Genomic DNA, 7,373 nt, shown 5'->3' on the forward strand with positions numbered 1-7,373 from the left:
CATCGACTACACCAACTTGAACAAAGCTTGCCCAAAAGACCCTTTCCCTTTACCTCGGATCGATCAAGTGATTGATTCCACTGCAGGATGTGAGCTATTGTCTTTCTTGGATGCTTATTCCGGTTTCCACCAAATCCCCTTGAAAAAGGAAGATCAAATAAAAACTGCGTTCATTACCCCGCACGGGGCTTACTGCTATGTCACTATGCCTTTTGGTTTGCCCAACGCTGGTGCAACGTATCAGCGCTGTATGCAAAAATGTTTGTTTGATCAAATCGGAAAAAACGTGCAAGTCGATGTGGATGATGTCGTGGTAAAAACCAAGGTAAAAGAAACCTTAATCGATGACCTCCGGCAAACATTTGATAACTTGAGAAGATTCCGGATGAAGCTCAATCCGGCAAAATGTACCTTTGGTGTCCCTGCCGGCAAGTTGCTTGGCTTTCTCGTATCAAGCCGGGGCATTGAGGTTAATCCGGTAAAAATCCGGGCAATTGAAAGAATGACTATACCGCGCGATCTCAAGGACGTGCAAAAGTTTACCGGTAGCTTGACATTGCTAAGCCGGTTCATAAGCAGATTGGGAGAAAAGGCTCTGCCACTCTATGCTCTCATGAAAAAATCTGACACGTTCTTCTGGACCCCTCAGGCAGACGCAGCGTTTAAAGAGCTAAAAATCATGTTGGCTACAGCGCCTATACTGGCTTCACCTCTAGAAAGGGAGCCTATGCTATTATACATAGCAGCAACAAACCGAGTTGTGAGCGTAGTAATTGTGGTTGAAAGAGAGGAGGAAGGAAAAACCGTCCAGAGGCCAGTATACTACCTGAGCGAGGTGCTCTCCCTCTCAAAACAAAACTACCCTCACTTCCAAAAGATGACTTATGGTGTGTACATGGCCGCCACAAAGCTTAAGCATTATTTTGAGGAGCACCCCACGAAAGTGGTAAGTGAGGCACCCATTTCCGATATCATGTGCAACAAAGATGCTAGCGGAAGGATTGCAAAGTGGGCAATCCAGATATCACCGTATGTACCGGTGTACGAAAGGAGAGATGCCATAAAATCACAAGCTTTGGCTGATTTCCTTGTTGATTGGGCGGAAATGCTATACAAGCCGCCAGATCAAAGAATAGAGTACTGGAAGATGCACTTTGACGGATCCAAACTAAAAGAGGGTCTAGGTGCTGGTGTGGTGCTTACCTCGCCTAAGGGAGACCATCTCCGGTATGTTCTGCAAGTGCATTTCAGGGCATCAAACAATGTCGCTGAATATGAGGCCTTGATCCATGGGTTAAAGGTCGCAAAAGAAATCGGTGTGCACCGGATCATTTGCTATGGAGATTCAGATCTTGTGGTGCAGCAATGTTCCGGAGATTGGGACGCAAAGGATGCAAACATGGCTTTGTACCGGTTTCATGTGCAAAAGATTGCCGGCTTCTTTGAGGGCTATGAGTTTCACCATGTACCGCGAGCGGAAAATGAAGCCGCGGATGCTTTGTCCAAACTAGGCTCATCTAGGCAAGAAATTCCTCCCAGAATAGCCTTGGAACACTTAAGGGTACCGTCGATCAAACCAAGCCCGGAGTCGGAATCAATTTTCGTACCGGAATCACACATAGTACCCATGGACATCGATGAAGGGAACCCGGGGACTGCTCCGGCAAGCTCGGGGACTGCTGCAGCCACACCGGAAGAAACAATGCTGGTGGATAGCATGGAGATAGACGCACTGGTGTTTCTAGTTCGAGAGACACCGTCGTGGGCTAAGCCTATTAAGGAATTCCTGATCAACGGCACCTTGCCGGATGACGAAAATGAATCAAGAAGAATCAAGAGAAGGTCCAAAGCATACACATTCATCAATGGCGAGGTGTACAAGAGAAGCGTAACCGGTGTCCTTCAAAGATGTGTGGAGCCAGAAGAAGGAAAAGAAATGCTTGAGGAGATTCACCAAGGAGAATGTGGGCACCACGCTTCATCAAGGGCGCTGGTAGCAAAAGTATTCCGGCATGGGTTCTACTGGCCTACTGCTTTGGAAAACGCTGAGGATTTGGTAAGAAAATGCAATGGGTGCCAGAGGTACGCCAAGCAAAATCATACCCCAGCGTCCGGTTTAAAAACAATACCGCTAACGTGGCCATTTGCTGTTTGGTGCCTTGATATGGTTGGCCCATTCAAAACTGCAAGGAGCAGCATGACTCACATCTTGGTTATGGTGGATAAATTCACCAAGTGGCTAGAAGTGAAACCTATCGCAAAGTGTGATGGGCACACAGCGGTAAAGTTCTTAAAGGATGTCATTTTGCGGTATGGATACCCGCATAGTATCATCACTGACAATGGAACCAACTTTGCTCAAGGTGAGTTCAAAAGGTTTTGTGAGGATAACAACATCCGGTTGGATTTGTGCTCGGTGGCACACCCACAAGGCAATGGCCAAGTGGAAAGAATGAATGCTTTGGTACTTTCCGGTATCAAACCAAGGCTCATCGAAGCGGTGGAAAAGTCACCAGGGTGTTGGCTTGATGAGCTACCATCAGTGTTGTGGAGCATAAGAACAACTCCAAACCGGTCCACCGGATACACTCCATTCTTCATGGTATACGGAGCAGAAGCGGTCATACCAACCGATATCATCCATGACTCACCAAGGGTACAGCTCTATACTGAGCAAGAGGTCAAAGAGGCCAGAGAAAATGATGTGGACTTGCTAGAAGAAGCAAGAGAGTTGGCATTGGCAAGAACAGCCATTTACCAGCAAAACCTCAGACGCTATCATAGCCGGAAGGTTAACCCGAGAGTATTCCGGGAAGGAGATCTGGTGCTACGCCTAGTGCAGCGCACTGAAGGCCGGCATAAGCTTTCACCACCACGGGAAGGTCCCTTCATTGTGAGCAAAGCTCTTCACAATGATGCTTATTACTTGATCGATGCACATGAGTGGAAAAAAGGAAAGGCGGACAGGTCCGGAGAGGAAAGCAAGCGTCCATGGAACGTAGCTCTGTTGCGTCCTTTCTACTCTTGAAGTTGTGGAGTAAGAAGTTCCTTTTTGTACCTTATATGCTATGAATAAAAAGATGTCGGAACCTCGAATGAATCTCGGGGACTACCCCAACCTAAGTTGCATGCAACATGTTTATTTTTTCAGTTCACCGGTTGCTTAGTGAACATTTTTTCTTTCCGGTTTAGTAGCGTGCTAAACCTACCGGAGTCTTCGACTCTGCTGCTGTCCACAAACCGGCTTCATGGCAAGCAAGATAAACCGGTAGCAACTAAGCACGCGAACTGCGAAAAGGGAGAGTGGGAACAAGCAATCCGGAAAAATTTAAACTAACCCTGGTTAAACCGGTTTTTTGCAAAATTTCGAAGTTATTTCTAAGTTCAAGAAAATGCTTGTTTGGTAAAAGAACCTTGTGCTCATACGCCAAAGAACGCCCAGAGAAGGCAGGCAGAGCCAAGGCAAAAGAACCAAGTGTGCATCAGATTGGATGCGGAAACAATTTGGAAATCTTTGCAGTGCAGGATAAAAGCAAAACCATGAGCAAATATGCTAAGGCAAACATAAGATAATTAACTACCGGTATAGCATACCGGCATAAACTGTTGTGTCACAACCAAAAGGAAACTTAAAGTTTTACACCATAAACCCCGGCATACCGGGGTAGAATTTAACGGGCATTGTTTTGAGTCGAACAGGACCAACAAACATATCACAGGCAAGTAATTAGCAGAGGATAATCAGGCAGCAGGGGCTTCCGGAGGAGCATCGCCAGCACCAGCATCGTCCAGAGGCTCCTCATCAGCTTCATCCTCTTCCTCGTCGAGATAGTCCTTGACGTCAGGAGGGGGAGGGATGAAGGTGCGCATGTCGGCGTACTCCGCGATATGGTACGCATGATCTTGCCGCTTAGCGGTGAGGATCGGGTCCAGATCGGTTTCGGCTCCTTCGCGCACGCCGGTGAGGGCGTCCAGGTTAAGCTCCGGATACCAAGAGCAGGCGACGCGGAGTGCAGAGTTCCGCTTGGCGCGGGCAGCGGAGCACTGCCATTCGCGGATCCTCCTGCCGGCACCCTTGAGGCGGTCGCTGATCAAGGAGAAGGTATCTGGCACTACTTCTCCAGGCCACAGAGTCCTGAAGAGCTGGGTAGCTACATCAGGAATATCAGAAAGATTCCGATCAATGGCGCGCATATGAGACACCCGCGCATTCAGCGCAACCAGATGGTCATAGGGGGTCCATGGCACGCCAAGATTCTCCTGGGCCTGGCCAACGCGATGCTCCTCAACCCTCTTTATGGCAAATGCCTGGGAGTCAGGGAAGAGGCCTGCGCAAAGAAATAAAGAGGCTAAGAAAATGCAGCCGGAAGAAATAAGCTTATAAGCAGAAACCGGAAAAGGAAAAAGGAAGAAACTTACGGAAGGCATGCGCATCAGTTTGCGTGATTAGCCGGTCATACTCCTTCCGCTCTGCCTCCAGCCGCGCGGCCTTGTCCTCGACAGCTTTCCGCGCCTTGGCGGCCTCCTCTAGCTCGGCCTGCAACACCGCGTTGGAGTTGCCGGCATCCTCCAGAGCTTCATGCATCTTGGTCGCTGCGTCGGCTTCAGCAGCCTTCAGCGCCTTGGCATGGTCAAGGCCCAGCTGGATGAGCTGACCCTTGAGCTCCTGGTAGCTGGTCTTCTGGGCGCTCAGCTCCTCCTGGTGCTGCCGGATAAGCTGGTCCTTCTCCCCTACAACCCGGAAAATAAGATGTTAACAAAGTTGTACTATTAAGATGAAAAGAAAAGCAAGCCAGCCAGAAAACAGGAAAGTCGTACGTTGGGCGGCGGCGAGCTGCTCCTTGAGGGCCTCAATGGAAGCTTCCGGGATAACTATTAAACAAAAATCATAAATGTTAAGAGAAAGAGAGATTTCCGGTAAAAAGATGCCGGAGGGGCAAAAAACTTACCTTGGCACTTGTCATGTGCCTCAGCAAGATCCCGGTGCTCCCATAGAAGCTCCTCAAAGAGGACCTTCCGAGCGTCAGCCGTGAGCTGTTCAAGAAAAAGAGATCAGTTAAAGTTTCACACACTGGCAATGCTAGTTTCGCGCGTTTCTAGCTACATTTTTGCGCTAAGAACAAAGTTCTTAACCCGAAACTCGCGGACTGGCAATGCTAGTTTCGCGCGTTTCTAGCTAAAGTTTTGCGCTAAGAACAAAGTTCTTAACCTGAAACTCGGGGACTGGCAATGCTAGTTTCGCGCGTTTCTAGCTAAAGTTTTGCGCTAAGAACAAAGTTCTTAACCTGAAACTCGGGGACTGGCAATGCTAGTTTCGCGCATTTCTAGCTAAAGTTTTGCGCTAAGAACAAATTTCTTAACCCGAAACTCGGGGACTGGCAATGCCGGTTTCGCGCGTTTTTAGGTTGAGTTTCGTGCTAAGAGCTACGCTCTCAACACAAAACTCGGGGACTGGGAAGATAGACAAGATTCAATAAAAAAGAGAGAAACCGGCATGAAACTAAAGAAAAGATAGAAAAGATCCGGAAGCAAGGAAACCGGCAAAAGTTGAAAAGAGTTGGTAGAACGTACCATCAAGTTGTTTGTGGCATCATACCACGCACTGTCGAGCTCCTTCACGGCGCGGTGAAGCCGTATGAAATGCTCCTCGGAAAACCGATCCCCAACAGGGTCAGGTGCCGGCAGCCTGTCCTTGCCGATACCGCGGGTTGCCGGGGTCATGTCCGCGGCGTTCCACTTCTCAGCGTAGGGCAGAAGATGCCCCAGCTCCCGGCCCCCGCGCTGGAACTCGGTGATCCGGCCGAGCAGGCCGGTGGCCTTCTCGCTGGCAGCGCTGGCGGCCTTGGAGACGTGCAGCACCAAAGGCTGCTGACCGCCAGAGGGGGCGTTGGAGGCCGTCGCCTTCCCCTTGATGAGCTTGGAGATCTTGGGCGGCGGCGCAGTTGGAGCAGCCCCGGATGGCTTGGTGCGAGGAGCATCCGGCGATGGCGTTGGAGCAGTTCTTGGAGAGAGGGGAGCGCTAGGCGCGTCACCCAGGTTGGAACTTTCCGGCGCGGAAGTCTTCTTCTTTTCAAGGACGGGAGGAACCAAAGGTTCCGCCCGCCCGGCAGTTTCTTCCTCGGCACCGATGTTGCTGGCGCCGGTATCTTGGTTTTCTGGAGGGGAGACAAAGTCCTCCTCCGTGCGGTGTTCTGGCGGTGTAGGGGCCGCACGCCCCGAACTTGTAGTGCCCCCCAGAGGGAAGGAAGAGATGTTGCCGGCACCAGAAGGTGCCGGGATTGAATGAGGAGGAGGGGTTGAGGTCCTCGCGGAACCCTCAGAGCCCGCTGGCCTTGGGCCAAGCTTGAGCGCAGGGCTGAGAAAAAGAAAAAGAGAGAGTTGGAAAAAAGAAACCGGAAAAAGAACTTGGTAAAAAGAAACAAGCAAGAAAGCGAGAAGCTTACCCAGAGGCGGTCGGCATCTGCTTGCGCTTGTAGCGCCGCATGCCCACTTCCTTCTCCCCCAGAGGCTCCATCCAGAAGCGCTTCGGGGGAGGGGCCTGGCTGGAACTGGCATCGGACGCCGGAACCTTGTTCTTCTGGCCCTGGGCCATCAGCTTCTCCACAAACTCAGAGCCGGCCTCAGCTCGCAAGGGCGGCGCGTGCTCGTGGATCTACGAGTTCAAGATAGCTGAGAAAGGATCCGCAAAAGAGCAACAATGAAAGAAGTAAAAGAAACCGGAAAAGAAAGGTACCTCGAGCAAGGTCAGGTCATCGGAGGAACCGGTTGGTTCCGGCACGGACCTGCCGAGGCGCGAAGCTGCGGTCTTGCCCATCTTCAGATCCTTCCAACGGATGTATGGATCCGGATCGACAGAATCAAGCGCACGCTTCACGCAAGGGCCTCGTCGCTCTGCGTGAATGGTGGGGAAGCGATCCTTGGCTTGAAACGAGAAAAAAGAAGGTTAACAACAGCAAAAGTTACCGGTAAGCCGACCCGAGTTGCGTAATCTCTTACTTCTTGGGTCAGAGGGTTAGTAGTGCTGAGAGGAAGGAGGCCCCATTCCCAGTCAACCGGCATGGCAGTCTGGCAGATCTGCCTAGCCTTGCGGACGACGTCCTTCTTGGAGAGGGGAAGGCCGGTGATCTTGGTGGGATCGCCAGGACCATACATCTCGCTCATCCTATGCTGCCGGCGCTTAAGAGGAAGCACCCGGCGCGAGATAAAAGTGCGGATAATATCATCCGAGCAGATGTTAGTCTCCTTCACTAAGTTCACCATGAAGCGTACCACCCGGTTGGTTTCGATGTGATCCGTCTTCGGGTTGTAGCTCCAATTGGCTCTGCTGGGTGGCGCCGCGTTGAAGGGCGGCAGATCGATGAGGTTCGCGGGGC

Source organism: Lolium perenne, chromosome 4 (assembly GCF_019359855.2).
Source record: "Lolium perenne isolate Kyuss_39 chromosome 4, Kyuss_2.0, whole genome shotgun sequence".
NCBI lineage: Eukaryota > Viridiplantae > Streptophyta > Magnoliopsida > Poales > Poaceae > Lolium > Lolium perenne.